Source organism: Rhinoderma darwinii, chromosome 1, assembly GCF_050947455.1.
Source record: "Rhinoderma darwinii isolate aRhiDar2 chromosome 1, aRhiDar2.hap1, whole genome shotgun sequence".
Taxonomy (NCBI): domain Eukaryota; kingdom Metazoa; phylum Chordata; class Amphibia; order Anura; family Rhinodermatidae; genus Rhinoderma; species Rhinoderma darwinii.
Genome location: NC_134687.1, coordinates 430,303,399 through 430,320,970, shown reverse-complemented (window position 1 = coordinate 430,320,970; position 17,572 = coordinate 430,303,399).

Sequence of the window (17,572 nt, the reverse complement as noted above, 5' to 3'; positions counted from 1 at the left end):
CGCACCAATCCCCACCGTATCACAGTGATGGGTTATAGCCGCAAAAAGCCGCGATTGGTCGGTCTGAACGGTGATCAGAGGTAGAAAAAAAGATATCCAAACAACCCAAAAAATTGTGGCTGGGATGCCACATGGTGCCGTCCTAGTAACTTAACCAAAAACATGGAGGTGGAAACATTATGTTTTGGGGCTGTTTCTCTGCTAAGGGCACAGGACTACTTCACAGCATCAATGGGAGAATGGATGGAGCCATGTACCGTCAAATCCTGAGTGACAACCTCCTTCCCTCCACCAGGACATTAAAAATGGCTTGTGGCTGGGTCTTCCAGCACGACAATGACCCGAAACATACAGCCAAGGCAACAAAGGAGTGGCTCAAAAAGAAGCACATTAAGGTCATGGAGTGGCCTAGCCAGTCTCCAGACCTTAATCCCATCGAAAACTTATGGAGGGACCTGAAGATCCGAGTTGCCAAGCGACAGCCTCGAAATCTTAATGATTTACAAATGATCTGCAAAAAGGAGTGGGCCAAAATTCCATCTAACATGTGTGCAAACCTCATCATCAACTACAAAAAACGTCTGACTGCTGTACTTGCCAACAAGGGTTTTGCGACCAAGTATTAAGTCTTGTTTGCCAAAGGGATCAAATACTTATTTCTCTGTGCACAATGCAAATAAATATATATAATTGTGACAATGTGATTTTCAGTTTTTTTTTATATATAATCTATCTCTCACTGGTAAAATTAACCTAGCCTAAAAATTCTAGACTGTTCATGTCTTTGACAGTGGGCAAACTTACAAAATCAGCAAGGGATCAAATACTTATTTCCTTCACTGTATATAGATATATTTTTCAAGTATATATAAGTACAATTAGATAGATCAGCAAAAAACACATGTGACCATTTACAACCAGAGAAAGACAGTCATGTCAAGCCTGTTGGAACAGCATGATTATTAAGCACATCAAAGAGCCAAGGTACGGCCGGTAAGATAGAATGAACAGTGAGCGTATAGGGGATCTGCAATAGATTTTGGTATACTCATCTGTTGTATGTTCGTCAGTCCATAGACAATCTAGTATCACTCTCGGAATCTTAGTGCAATCAGATAGCAACATACATCCGACCTTAGTTTGGTTTTCATGGTCACCTTGGCTCCTTCATCAACAAACTCATGATTGTATAAGGAGTGAATTTCTGAACGGTGTCCACTTAACGCTCCAGCTTACCCATACGTTGGCTTGCGTTAAGTACCTAACGACAACAATGTACCCATGCGTTGGATGTCGTTGGATCAAGACAGCTCGTTGATCAGCGCTCGTTTGCTCCTTTCACACGGAACAATGGTTGATTATGTATGGGGATGAGCGTTCGTTACTGTGATCGTTCGTCCCTATACATTTTCATCATGTCGGCAGCACATCTCCCTGTGTAATCTACCTGTTTACACAGGGAGATGTGCTGCCGTCAACAATGATTCTTAACCCCTTAATGACCGCTGATACGCCTTTTCACGGCGGTCATTAATGAGCTTTATTCTAGGCCGCCGCCTTTTTCACGGCGGCCTAATCCAACGTCCTGCAAGGGTCTCCCGTGCAGGCTGGAGCCGGGGCTCGGCTGTCCGATGTCTGAATTTAACTTCGATCGCGTCCATTTAACCCTTCAAATGCCGCATTCATTAGTGACCGCTGCATTTGAGTTGTTTACAGAGGGAGTGAGCTCCCTCTGTCACCCATCGGCGATGGGGTGCCATGGAAGCCGGGGGCCTAGCAAAGGCCCCTAGGTCTCCCCTGGCTATATACCTATTAGGACGTGCCAGAGGCATGTCCTAATAGATGCCTGTCCGTTCTTTACTGACAGGCAATAATACTCTGGTATATGAAGTATACCAAAGCATTATAGCAGCGATCTGAAGATTGCATAGTGAAGTCTCCTAGTGAGACTGAAAAAATAATTAATGTGAAACAAAAATTCATAAGGTACACATTAAAGAAAATAAAACAATTTTTTTTAGCCAAAGTGTAAAAAACAAAACAAAAAACCGCATATATGGTATCCCTGCAATCGTAATGACCCCTAAAATAAATATTATTTAATCCGCAAGGTGAACCCCGTAAAAAAACGCAAAAAAAACAACGGCAAAATTGCTATTTTTTTCCCATTTTCCCCCAAAATAATAATAATAAAAGATTAATCAAGTCCCATGTACCCCAAAAGGGTAGCAATGAAGTCCCTCAAAAAACAAGCCCTCATATGGTGACATTGACGGAAAAATAAAAAAGTTATGGCTCTTGGAAAGCAGCGATGCAAAATAAAATAATTTTAGTTCAAAAGTGTTTTTATTCTGCATCCCTTAAAGGCATGGTATTGCCCGAAAAACATGTTTTTTTTTTTTTAATTAAACATTTAGTGTGTGGGTGATTAAACATTGTTCAAATTTTTTTTATTTTTTTCACGAGTCAGGAAATAGTCAGGAAATATTATAAATTAATTCTAATTTATAATACTACCCATTTTTGGTCACTAGATGGAGCTATTTCCCAAAATTGCAGCATTGCAACATTGGGTTAAAAGCTCTCGCTCTAGTGAGCTCTCAGCATCCCCCCCTCCTTTATCCTGGCTAGTGCCGGGATAAACGAGGGGTTTGAACGGTGTAACCTCCTACACTGTGTGTCGCCATTTTTTGAGCTAACACACAGCGTAGTAGGTTTACATACAGTAGTAAACACGAACATACATTGAAATCTCTTACCTGCTCCTGCCGCCGCGGCTCCCTCCGGCCCGTCCGCTCCGTTTGCTGCCGCTGTTCCATGTGCACAAGTCCGGAAGCCGCGACCGGAAGTAGTAATATTACTGTCCGGCCGCGACTTCCGGTCCACAGGAAAATGGCGCCGGACGGCGCCAATTTCGAATAGGACTGTGTGGGAGCGGCGCATGCGCAGTTCCCACACAGACGCCGTACACGGCAGTCAATGGGACGGGAGCCGTTCGCAGTCCCTATGGGACTGTGGCTGCCGTATTCCATGTCTGTGTGTGTCGTTAATCGACACACACAGTAATGGAAACAAAAATGGCAGCCCCCATAGAGAAGTAAATCAATTAAAAACGTAAAAAGTACAACACAGCAACATACATTAATAAAATTTATTGATCTATCACACTAAAACACATAACATATTAAAAAAAAAGTTGGTCGTGACACTGTTCCTTTAAGGGATGATCTAATGGCAATGTCTCATGGTTATTGGTGGACTGTTGAGAGATTTAAAGGAGTGTGCTATGAATGAGCTGCTGGCGAGGACGGGGCGCATGTAATCTTCTTGCACAGGGGCCCTTTGCTGTCTGTGTCTTCTCCTGGCTTACACCACACATACATCAGAAACTATTTTTTGCCTTGCCTATGTGATTTGATAATTCTATACGTGATTAACTATTAAGTGATATTAAATATGTCATATGCATACCAGTAAACGACCTAAAGGTGCTTTTACATCGGCCCATTTTGGCCTGTGCAACGAGTACCGATCGACGAGTCAGCCTGTTGATTGGCGCTTGTTTCACAAGAGGGCAGTATGGGGATGAGCGCTCGTTACTCCGATCGATGGTCCCCATACATTATTATCATGTTGGCAGCACGTCTTCCTGGGAGATGTGCTGCCGACAACAATAATATTTTTCACATATAAAACGATACGATCTAGCGTTTGCTCGTTCATCTGCTGATCACTGCCCTGTTCACATGGCAATTATCAGGAACGAGCATGCTTTGAACGCTCGATTGGCCGGTGCAAAAGGGCCTTAACTAAATCTGATTGGTGTTGCATAAGGGAGCACAAATAAATTCTCGATATATTCACTGTATTACTAAGCCTTTAAATGGCTTGGACAGAACTTGCATACCGTGCTAGATTGAATGGTGATGTTGCATAGGATGTCGTTTCCCATTGCCATTGATCACATCTATTACAATAAAGGAAAGAGTGGTCTCAGCGTTTCCTAAATCTATTTAACAACTGCCTTTGGGTTTTGTAAATCCCCCACCCCTGGAGTCAGCCCTTGTCTTACCTGTTGTAAAGCCTCAGTCTCTTTTGAGCCTATATCCTCTTTTGTTCTATAAAATTCCCTCCTGCCTGTTGATGGTTTTCCATGTTGTTAACAATACGTTGACAATTTTGTCCGAATTTAATTTATCTATTTTAAATTGCTGGTTGCTCTGGTGAAACCGCGCTTAGATAATTGCATAAACTTCAATTCCCTACACGTTTATTAATTTAGGAATTACATGAGTATTCTGAAAATTGAGAAGGGTATTCATATACCTTGCAGCTGCTCTTATGGACCGTTATCAAAATACAGGCTACCCTAAACAACCTGTACTCTGCTAATGAATTCGTAGGGCAGTGGCAAGAAATTTGATTTCCTTACAACTGTCCTGTGTACAGACTGACTGGAAATGGATGAAAAATTGCAGACACCGTGCAAATGGACATGAAAAACTGACAGTTGATCAGTTTTTAATGGCCATATTTTTTCACTTTCGTGTGGGTGTAGCCAAAAAGACCATGATTCTAGGAGTCCCGTTCACATGTACCATGGTCGGGCCAGGAAATCTGGCTGACACACGGACAGTTTTTCACGGTCGTGTAAATCCGGTGTAAATGTCATTTATTTAAGACACCATCGTAGGGCTGGTACTGCACAGTGTCCTTCTCCGACACTAACGTAATCTCTCATCCAAAGTGCACATTCGGCGCGATCTACTGGGGTTGCTGCTCTCGTCTGCAATGTCTGAGACCGGCTGAGGTGGTGACGGGCAGGGAGGGATGTTGATGCACGCAGTCCATAATTGATTATAGATTCTGTTAACCTGTTCCCTGCTGGGGAACATGTTAACAAAAGTTATAATCCATTAGATATAAGTTTTCCAATTGTATTTCTGATAAAAAGAAATATATATATATATATATATATATATATATATATATATATAGAGAAGCGTAGAACACAGTAACGGCACCAGGACTTCAGAGTAGATGAAAGCAAAAAGTGGATTTATTCACCTCAATAAAGCAACGTTTCGGTTCAACAGGAACCTTTCTCAAGCCATGAGAAAGGTTCCTGTTGAACCGAAACGTTGCTTTATTGAGGTGAATAAATCCACTTTTTGCTTTCATCTACTCTGAAGTCCTGGTGCCGTTACTGTGTTCTACGCTTCTCTCTATTCTCTTGGGGAATTGATTCACCCCCAGGTAACGAGCACATGGCCTGATTTTCTGGAAACCATTGGAGTGCTGTGTTCATCTACCATTGAACTGTATATATATATATATATATACATACTTGCAGAGGTTAAAAGTTGTGAACGTAGTTATGTACGATTGTTATAGTAATATGTTATAAAGTTCTTTATATGAAGAAAATTTATTAAATAATAAGTAATAAGAAAATCGGGTTGAAAAAAAAAATCTAATTTTATTTTTTAGCAAAATAGCCCAGCTCTACTTCACGTAGAACAGGAATTGTGTGTATGTAGAAATTTGTGGTGTTGTCACATTCCTTGACGTATCTGTGGACTGTCAAGATCTTATTCACATGTTCATCTAGAACTATTTCTAAGGGATGCAAATTGTTCTTGCAAAGTACTATGATCGGTCAGAAAAGTTGAAAAGGAACAGAAACAAAGTTATCGTTATTAACCGTAACATTACCACTGCCTCCCTAATATTGTGCAGGTCCCCTCGTGCCACTAATACAGCTCTGATCCATCCAGGTATAGACTCCACAAGACCGCTGAAGGTGTCCTGTGGTATCTGGCCCCAAGATGTTTTCAGCAGATCCTCTAAGTCCTGTAATTTGCGAGGTGGAGCCTCCATGGATCTGACTCGTTTTTCCCAGCGCATCCCACAGATGCTTGATCGGATTGAGATCCGGGGGAATTTGGAGGCCAAGTCAACACCTTGAACTCTTTGCCATCTTACTCAACCGTTCCTAATTTTTTATTTTTTTTTGCTGTGTGGCGGGGCCCATTATCCTGCTGAGAGGCCGCTGCACTGCCGTTTGGAAATACCATTGTCATGAAGGGGTGTACTTGATCTGCAACAATGTTTAGGTAGGTGGTATGTGTCACAGTAACATCCACATAAATGCCAGGACCCATGGTTTCTCACAGAACATTGCCCGCAGCATCACACTGCCTCTGCCAGCTTACAGTTGCATACGTCTGGGGTGTATGTTTGGTGGGACCATTTCAAACTGTACCGCAAAACAAGGTGTTAACCTAGCAAGTACAATATACTTTTATTATATGGCTGTGTTTGCATTCAAAGCCTCAACCATTGTACCCGAGATCTCCTCAGCAGAGATGATATTGTTATATATGTTTTTAGATAAAAGTAACCATGCCGTGCCATTGTTTTATAATTATCCCTGTCTGTACTTATTTTGGAAATCGCATTAGCACATGTAGAATAAATACACTGAAGTTTGAGAAAAAACATTGCGCATCACATGTATGTTGTTTCTCTATGGAAAACAGCTTGGCAATCATTTATCTTAGGGCCTGTTCACATTACTGTTCTTTTCCGCAGAGGGGTTCCGTCTGAGGTTTCCGTCGGGTTAACCCCTCAATGGAAAGGCAGACGGAAACCTTGCCTTCCGTTTTCCTCACCATTGAACTCAATGCTGACGGAAACCTAGCTAATGTTTTCCGTTTGTCACCGTTATTGTGCATCTCGCGTTTCGTTATCATGTGAACAGTACATTGGGTCCACTGAACTACAGTATAGTCTATGCATTGAGAATAGCTTGGCCTCCAGTAAGAAGAAACTAATTCTTCTTACTACTTTCGTTGTTCTTGATGGAACCAATAGCACAGTCGACTGTGCTATGGATTCAGTCAAAACGATGAAACCCTGTCACAACTGTGACAAACGGAAAACATTGAGTTCAATGGTGAGGGAAATGGAAGCTAAGGTTTCTGTTTTGCCTTTCCGTTGAGGTGTTAACCCGATGGAAACCTCCAATGGAACCCCTCAGCGGAAAGGAACGGTGATGTGAACACCGTCTTATCTTGCATTTGTTAGGTTGTATACATGCTCCTATCCGATTGATATCCAAAAGTCAAAGGGGAATTTCTCTTTTTTGCTAGGTGGGCAAGTTCTGTCTGGGTTTTTTGTGCGAGATTCCACATAGTATTAGGCCTAGTTCACACAGAGTGTTTTGCAGGCAGAAAAATCTGCCAATTTTGAGGAAGATTTTGACCTGCCTGCACTCTTTGCCGCAATTTTTACTACACTTTTCGCAGTGTTTTTTTTTTAGCCGCGGCCATTGAGCGCTGTGGGCAAAAACGCTATAAAATATGCTTTTCTCTGCTTCCCAATGATGTCAATGGAAGGTCAGAGACTGAAATCCTGAAGAGCATGTCGCAACTTTTTCCCGCAAGCGTTTTTTTCCGCTCATGGGGAAAAAAAACACCTCCGCCTCCCACTGAAACCAATGGAAGGAGTTTTTGAAAGTTTTTTTTTTTTTTGGTGCGGTTTCCGACGCGTTTCTGTATCAAAAACCGCGCCAAAAAACTCTGTGAACATACCCTTACAATAACAGCAAAGTGGATGAGATTTGAACACATTTAATCCACATGCTGCATTAAAAAACCTACTATAATACTGACATGCGGTGCGGGTTCTCAATATGCAGCATGTCCGTCATTACTTTTGGCCAATCGCTGATGTGACTGAAGTAAGAATGTACTGAATGTGTCAGAAACATTGTACGAGGTGCGTCCTAAAAGTAATGCAAATTCATTTTTACGCTCCCCACAAGGTCTGCGTGAGGAATGTGGAGATGGAGGTTATTTTGGGGGTATCAAGTATATGGCCAGACCATATTCAGTTGAGCCCGAGCCTTTCAAAGCATCGGTACTTTACAAAAGTGCACTCTTATTCTCCCTCTCGTCATGGAATAAAATGCAGAGGAGCATCGTGCAGCAGTACACAATGAAATTTTGCATGAAACTCGGAAAAACTGCCTAAAGAGGCTCTGTCACCACATTATAAGTGCCCTATCTTGTACATAATGTGATCGGCGCTGTAATGTAGATAACAGTGGTTTTTAGATCAAAAAATGATACATTTTTGACGGAGTTATGACCTATTTTAGATTTATGCTAATTACTTTCTTAATAGACAACTGGGCGTGTTTTTTACTTTTTGACCAAGTGGGCCTTGTAAAGAGAAGGGTAAGACGCTGACCAATCAGCGTCATACACTTCTCTCCATTCATGTACTCCGACTTCGTGATCTGTCACTTACTCACACATTAACGTTACTGAAGTGCCTTGAGAGTGAAAAGACATCGCTTCCAGCCAGGACGCGATGTCTATACACAAACGTTACCGAAGTGTCGGGATTGTGAGTGACTTACAGCACATCGAGATCACGTTGTGCTGTCCTTTACAGCGAGATCACGCTGGCTGTCATTAAGTCCCACACAAACGTTACCGAAGTGTCGGGATTGTGAATAGGCATCGTGTGCTGGCTGGAGGCAATGTCTTTTCACTCTCAAGGCACGTCAGTAACGTTAATGTGTGAGTAAGTGACAGATCACGATGTTGGAGTACATGAATGGAGAGAAGTGTATGACGCTGATTGGTCACTGATTGGTCAGCGTCTTACACTTCTCTTTACAACGCCCACTTGGTCAAAAAGTAAAAACATGCCTAGTTATTAAAGTCCTTAGCATAAATCTAAAATAGGTCATAACTCCTTCAAAATTGATCGTTCTTCGAAATAAAAACGTCAAGAACCAATAAAAATGTGGCAGTTATAAAGGCGGATCGGGACAGGCGCTGCAATGTAGATTACAGTAACGTTTTTATTTTTAAAAAAACGAGCATTTTGGGCCAAGTTATGACCATTTTTGTAGTTCTGCAAATGAGGCTTGCAAAAGTCCAAGTGGGCGTGTATTATGTGCGTACATCGGGGCGTTTTTAATACTTTTACTAGCTGGGCGTTCTGATGAGAAGTATCATCCACTTCTCTTCAGAACGCCCAGCTTCTGGCAGTGCAGATCTGTGACGTCACTCACAGGTCCTGCATCGTGTCGGACACATCGGCACCAGAGGCTTCAGTTGATTCTGCAGCAGCATCAGCATTTGCAGGTAAGTAGCTACATCGACTTACCTGCTAACGCCGATGCTGCTGCAGAATCATCTGTAGCCTCTGGTGCCGATATGTCCTCGCTCGTCTGACACGATGCAGGACCTGTGAGTGACGTCACAGCGTGATCTGGCAGAAGCTGGGCGTTCTGAAGAGAAGTGGATGATACTTCTCGTCAGAGCGCCCAGCTAGTAAAAGTATTAAAAACGCCCCGATGTACGCACATAATACACGCCCACTTGGACTTTTACTTTTAAACACACCCACTTGAACTTTTGCAAGCCTCATTTGCATAACTACAAAAATGGTCATAACTTGGCCAAAAATGCTCGTTTTTTAAAAATAAAAACGTTACTGTAATCTACATTGCAGCGCCTATCTGCTGCAATAGCAGATAGGGGTTGCAAAATCTGGTGACAGAGCCTCTTTAAGTGACTGCATGCAGTATGACAATGATGCATCAACATTGGCTAATCGTGGGGGGTCTGACTGTTGGGGCCCTGCCAATTGGTAGAATAAAAGAGACCTTTTTTCATTTTTACCTGCACTCCAATCTAGGAACTGTGCAGTTACTGCACTAATAGACAGGAGCAGCGCTATGCAGGACAAACACAGAAGCGGCCTAGACTCCTTCATTCTCGCTCTCTCGGCTAACCAGTAACACATGGATTTTTGCCTCAGATTTTGGTTCTGATTTGGTCGTGGATTTAAACTCCTAGCTAGAATGCTAGAAAAAAACTGAAAAACAACAAAATGCTCCTCCAGGCAGATTTCATTATTTTTTTTTTGTGTGTGTAAAATCCGGTTTATTTGCATTGTACTGTGCTTTGATGCAGTTTTTCTGTACAGAATCTGAAAATCCGCAACAAATATGCCATAAGTAATTTGTACCAATCAGGAGCTTGTTTCTAAAGAGTCACGTGGGAGGGGTCTTCTTGGTATTTCAAGGACAGGGGGGGGGGGGGTGTCAAAAATTAGTGCAATTACAGATTCTTTAATCCAAGGGGGACAAGCTCCCTTTGTAACGTAGATCATATGTATGATAATGTTCACAAAGCATTCTTGACATGACATAAGGAGATGCTATGATTTTTTTTTCTTTGCTGTAATTATACCTTTCCATAAGCAACTGTTGCTGCGTATAATCATAACATGACGAATATGAAAAACTACGAGGTGAAACAATGCCACACCAACCAGAGCATGGGATTTAATTACAGTTAACCATTTGTTGCTGTCAGAGAAGCCACGTTTAACTGAAACACTGGAAAACATTAACCGTTTAGGTGGTGTGAAGAATTAAACTGTCTCTGTCACCAGATTATAAGTGCCCTATCTCCTATATAATCTGATCGCCACTGTAATGTAGATAACAGTGATTTTTATTTTTAAAAACGATCATTTTTTTAGCAAGTTATGAGAAATGTTTGATTTATGCTAATTAGTTTCTTAATGACCAACTGGGCGTGTTTTTACTTTCTACCAACTGGGCGTTGTACAGAGGAGTGTATGACGCTGACCAATCAGTGACCAATCAGCGTCCTGCACTTCTCATTGTTCCAGCCCATTGTTACAGTGCGATTGTGCAGTGAAAGAAGCTGGGCTGGAACTATGAGAAGTGTATGACGCTGATTGGTCACTGATTGGTCAGCCTCATACACTCCTCTGTACAACGCCCAGTTGGTAGAAAGTAAAAACATTAAGAAACTATTTAGCATAAATCTAAAATTGCTCAAAAATAATAGTTTTTCAAAATAAAAACCACTGTTATCTACAGGGTGGGCCATTTATATGGATACACCTAAATAAAATGGGAATGGTTGGTGATATTAACTTCCTGTTTGTGGCATATTAGTATATGGGAGGGGTGACACTTTTCAAGCTGGGTGTTGACCATGGCGGCCATTTTGAAGTCGGACATTTTGTATCCAACTTTTGTTTTTTCAATGGGAAGAGGGTCATGTGACACATCAAACTTATCGAGAATTTCACAAGAAAAACAAGGGTGTGCTTGGTTTTAATGTTACTTTATTCTTTCATGAGTTATTTACAAGTTATGGGTGACATTATGGGTGTCAGGTCCGAGCATTCCTAGATGAACAGTTTCCTGGAAAGTGGATTGGTCGTCGTGGGCCAGTTGAATGGCCCCCTAGGTCTCCCGATCTGACCCCCTTAGACTTTTATCTTTGGGGTCATCTGAAGGCAATTGTCTATGCTGTGAAGATACGAGATGTGCAGCAACTGAAATTATGGATTATGGATACTGGAAGCCTGTGCTAGCATTTATTCTGCGGTGTTGCTATCAGTGTGTAAAGAGTGGGAGAAGAGGGTTGCATTGACAATCCAACACAATGGGCAGCACTTTGAACACATTTTATAAGTGGTCAGAAACTTGTAAATAACTCATGAAAGAATAAAGTAACGTTAAAACCACGCACACCATTGTTTTTCTTGTGAAATTCTAGATAAGTTTGGTGTCACATGACCCTCTTCCCATTGAAAAAACTAAAGTTGGATACAAAATGGCCGACTTCAAAATGGCCGCCATGGTCAACACCCAGCTTGAAAAGTTTCCCCCCTCCCATATACTAATGTGCCACAAACAGGAAGTTAATATCACCAACCATTCCCATTTTATTTAGGTGTATCCATATAAATGACCCACCCTGTACATTACAGCGGCTATCACATTATGTAGGAGATAGGGCACTTATAATCTGGTGACAAGTCGTTATATTAATGGTGTGAATTTCACACTCCAGATAGATTATATTTACCATAATGGTATATGATAGCTGGGAGGTAATAAAATATGGGTTGCCTCATCTGTTCACTGGTTAACTTTTTTTCTTCCAACAATAATCAGTAAGGCCATGTTTTCAGCACATTTAGTCAACAACCAAAAACTAAATTTAATATTGTGAAAGATCGTATATACTTGTTGCCTTATGACATGCATTTTACATGTGCGCAAGATATTCCAGCAATCCATGTAATCTAAAACGTACTGACGTTTCTGGGCCCCAATGCAATTTATAGTACAGGTATCTTCTTATGTGACAGAGGAATCGTTGGACTTCAACCTGTGTGTATGTGTGTGTATATATATATGTGTGTGTGTGTGTGTGTGTGTGACACAGATAATATACACCGTGATGTCACAGAACAGGGATAATAAACACTAATATCTCTAAACCGGGATACCCAATGCTGTCACAGCACAAGTATGACCAAATAGAAGTAACACCATACAAATAATAGTCAATAGCGACTTCACAAGGCAGGTATGATTCACACAATGATGTCCCACTTTTATGAGGGGCCACCGGACCCTTTCTAGGTGGACCTGGTTTATTGGGGAAACGAAGGTGGAACCTCCTGACCAATACCCCAGCGTGAACATCCCGGCGGGTACCCAAGTCCTCTCCTCAGGCCCGTATCCTCTCCAATGGACCAGGTACTGGGGGGAGCCTTGGACCATCCTGCTGTCCACAATCTTGGCCACCTCGAATTCTACCCCCTCAGGGGTGAGAACAGGGACCGGAGGTTTCCTCGAGGGAGCCAAGGACGGGGAGCAGCGTTTAAGGAGGGAGGCATGAAACACGTCGTGTACTCGAAAAGACGGGGGCAACTCCAGTCGGAAGGAGACAGGGTTGAGGACTTCAATGACCTTGTACGGCCCTATAAACTGTGGAGCAATCTTCTTGGACGGGACTTTAAGGCGCAAATTTTTTGACGATCGCCACACCAGATCCCCGACCACAAACAAGGGGTTAGCAGAACGTCGTCTATCTGCCTGAGTCTTTTGTATGCTCTGGGACGCCTCTAGGTTCTTCTGAACCTGGGCCCAGACTGTGCACAGTTCCCGATGAACGACCTCTACCTCGGCATTGTTGGAACTACCAGGTGAAAGGGAGGAGAACCGTGGATTGAACCCAAAATTACAGAAAAAGGGGGAGACCCCTGACGAGTTACTGACCCGGTTATTAAGGGAAAATTCGGTGAGGGGAATGAATGAGACCCAATCATATTGACAGTCTGAGATAAAACACCTTAAATATTGTTCTAGAGACTGATTAGTCCTCTCAGTTTGGCCATTAGTTTCAGGATGGAAGGCAGAGGAGAAGGACAGATCAATCTCCAACTTTTTACAGAAGGCTCTCCAAAACAATGAAACAAATTGTACCCCTCTGTCAGAAACAATATTGACAGGGACCCCATGGAGACGCAGGATGTGTTTGACAAACAAGGTAGCTAACGTCTTAGCATTGGGTAGTTTCTTGAGGGGTACAAAGTGGCACATCTTACTGAAGCGGTCTACTACAACCCACACCACCGACTTGCCTTGAGATGGAGGAAAATCGGTGATAAAATCCATGGAGATATGGGTTCAAGGTCTCTGGGGAATGGGCAAAGAACATAGTAAGCCTGCTGGTCGGGACCTGGGAGTCTTGGACCTAGCACAAACTTCACAAGCGGTGACGTAGGCCTTAACGTCTTTAGGCAACCCAGGCCACCTATAGTTTCTGGCAATGAGGTGCTTGGTACCCAGGATGCCTGGATGACCAGATAGTGCGGAGTCATGATTTTCCCTAAGTACCCTTAGCCGGAATTGCAGGGGAACAAACAGCTTGTTCTCAGGAAGGTTCCCCGGAGCTGAACCTTGATCAGCCGCAATTTCAGAGACTAAATCAGAATCAATAGAGGAAATGATTATACCTGGAGGCAAAACACAAGCAGGATCTTCCTCCGAAGGAGGGCTGGCCATGAAGCTACGCGACAGTGCATCAGCCTTAATATTTTTAGACCCAGCCCTATAGGTGACCAAAAAGTTGAATCTGGTAAAAAATGACGCCCATCGAGCTTGTCTCGGGTTTAACCTCCGGGCAGATTCTAGGAAAACCAGATTCTTGTGGTCAGTAAGGACTGTTACCTGGTGCCTAGCCCCCTCCAGGAAGTGGCGCCACTCTTCAAATGCCCATTTAATGGCTAAGAGTTTGCGGGTGCCATTATCATAGTTACTGTCAGTGGGCGAAAACTTCCTGGAGAAGTAGGCACAGGGACGGAGATGGGTGAGGGACCTGGTACCCTGGGACAAGACAGCCCCCACTCCCACCTCGGACGTGTCAACCTCCACGATAAATGGCTCCATTTGGTTGGGCTGAACCAGCACAGGGGCCGAGATAAAGCACTTCTTAAGGACCTCAAAAGCCTGGACAGCCTCAGGAGGCCAGTGGAGGAGATCAGCACCTTTGCGAGTGAGATCCGTAAGAGGCTTAGCGATGACCGAGAAGTTAGCAATAAATCTCCTGTAATAATTAGCGAACCCCAGGAAGCACTGTAACGCCTTCAGGGAGGCAGGTTGGACCCATTCTGCTACAGCCTGGACCTTGGCGGGGTCCATGCGGAATTCATGAGGAGTGAGGATTTGACCCAAAAATTGTATCTCCTGCACCCCAAACACACATTTTTCGGTCTTAGCAAACAGTTTATTTTCCCGAAGGGCCTGGAGCACCTTCCTGACATGCTCAATGTGGGAGGACCAGTCCTTGGAAAACACAAGTATGTCATCAAGGTACACTACAAGAAATACCCCCAGGTAATCTCTTAAAATCTCATTTATGAAATTCTGGAAGACCGCGGGAGCATTACACAACCCAAAGGGCATGACAAGGTTTTCGAAATGACCTTCGGGCGTGTTAAACGCAGTCTTCCACTCATCCCCCTCTTTGATGCGGATAAGGTTATAAGCCCCCCGTAGATCAAACTTAGAGAACCATTGGGCCCCCTGAACCTGATTGAAGAGATCATGAATCAAAGGAAGGGGATACTGGTTCCTTACAGTGACCTTATTCAAGTTTCGGTAGTCAATGCATGGCCTAAGACCACCATCCTTCTTCCCTACGAAGAAGAAGCCAGCACCTACCGGAGAAGTAGAGGGGCGAATATAACCCTTGGCCAGGCATTCCTGGATATACTCTCTCATGGCTTCACGTTTAGGACAAGAGAGATTAAATATCCTACCCTTAGGGAGCTTAGCTCCTGGTACCAGATCAATTGCGCAATCGTATTCTCTAAGAGGAGGTAACACTTCGGAGGCCTCTTTAGAGAAAACATCAGCGAAGTCCTGAACAAACTCAGGTAGAGTGTTCACCTCCTCAGGGGGAGAAATAGAATTAACAGAAAAACATGACGTCATGCATTCATTACCCCATTTGGTAAGATCCCCAGTATTCCAGTCAAACGTGGGATTATGCAACTGCAACCAGGGAAGGCCTAAAACCAAATCGGACGATAATCCCTGCATCATCAGTACAGAGCACTGCTCCAAATGCATGGAGCCAACAAGGAGTTCAAAAACAGGGGTATGCTGTGTAAAATAACCATTAGCAAGAGGAGTGGAGTCGATACCCACTACCGGGACAGCTTTAGGCAAATCAATCAATGGCATAGCTAGAGACATAGCAAATTCCACAGACATAATATTAGCAGAAGACCCTGAATCCACGAAGGCACTGCCGGTAGAAGACTTACCACCAATAGAGACCTGAAAGGGAAGCAATATTTTATTACGTTTCATATTTACGGGAAATACCTGTGGGCCCAAGTGACCTCTCCGATGGTCACTTAGACGCGGAAGTTCCTCCGACTGCTTATTCTTACTCCTAGGACATTTGTTCACTTGATGCTTGTCATCCCCACAGTAGAAGCAGAGACCATTCTTCCTGCGGAACTCTCTACGTTGTTGGGGGGACACGGAGGCCCCGAGTTGCATAGGTGCCTCCGAGTTTTCCGTGAAAGAACGAAGCAACGAAACCTCGGGAGGCATCATGGGGGAGTCAGAGGAGAAAAGACAAAAACGTTCAAGTCGTCGTTCCCTGAGACGTCGGTCAAGTCGTACCGCTAAAGCCATAACCTGATCTAGGGAGTCAGAAGAGGGATAGCTAACTAGCAGGTCTTTCAGGGCGTTTGACAGACCCAATCTAAACTGGCACCTTAAGGCAGGGTCATTCCACCGAGAAGCTACACACCACTTCCTAAAGTCAGAACAATACTCTTCAACAGGTCTCTCACCCTGACGTAAGGTCACCAGCTGACTCTCGGCAAAGGCAGTCTTGTCAGTCTCGTCATAAATGAGCCCGAGAGCAGAAAAGAAAAGATCAACGGAAGAAAGTTCAGGGGCGTCAGGAGCCAAGGAGAATGCCCATTCTTGGGGCCCGTCCTGGAGCCGGGACATAATTATACCCACCCGCTGGCTCTCAGAACCAGAGGAGTGGGGCTTTAAGCGAAAATAGAGCCTACAACTCTCCCGAAAGGAGAAAAAGTCTTCCGGTCCCCTGAGAACTGGTCAGGCAACTTGAGGTGGGGTTCAAGAGGTGAGGGGCACTACCAGGGTAGCATCAGGCTGGTTGTCCCTCTGAGCCAGGGACTGGACCTGTAGGGAGAGGCCCTGCATTTGCTGAGCCAGGGTCTCAAGGGGGTCCATAGTAGTGTCAGGGACCAGGGTAGACTAGGTATATGGGCTTGTGATTATGTAATGTCGGGGTAGGGAGACAGACAGGTGAGCCCTAATCTACCCGCCACTTAGTCCCTGCCTACTTGCAACGACCCGCCCTAGGCGACGGGGTACAACTGGACGACTGTCCCTACACTCAATAGGTGCACGACAGACAAACAGACAAGGGTACAAAGAAGCCGGGGAAATGGGGAAGTTGCCCACGGGAACACCGTGAGCAACAAGCGAGGTGAACGAGCCGAGTCAAACCAGGAGATGAGCGAGGTACAAAAACGCAGAGCAGAAAAGTGGTAAGTAAAGCCAAGGTCAATAACAAGCAGAGGGTCAGTAGTTCAAGAAGCTGCAGCAGGGCCAGGAAACCAGCAGAGAAGAATCACAAGCAACAGGAAAGGCAGGTATAAATAGACAGTGGGCGGGAGCTAGCTCCGTCTGGCCAGGCTGTGATAGGCTCTCCCACTCCTAAGCCTGCCATCCTGAGTGGTGGAAGATGGAGTCAGTCTCTCAGACATAGAAGCAGGTGCAGACTGATTACCTATGGTCGTTGACACAGAAGCTGTGTCTGGCAGATCCTTTACAGTATGTTTTTGTATTCTTGCCTCATACATGACCTTGTTCTTTTTGATATGTGGTGAAGAAGATCTAACCTGTCCCCTGACATACCAACAAAGATATGCTCACCGCGGCTGCGGTGGCCTGACCGTCTAGTTTAAACTTTATGCATAAGTTTGTTTTGTCAGACAAGGTCTCCATATGTTAATAAAGCTGTGGCCCACCTCCACTTCACCCACAAATAATGGCGTTTTGTCTTGTTTGTTATCCTATTTCAATAGTATGTTTTGGTTACTAGCTGCAGGCTATGCTCGGCCCCTTTTTTTGATAATGCTAGTCTAGGTC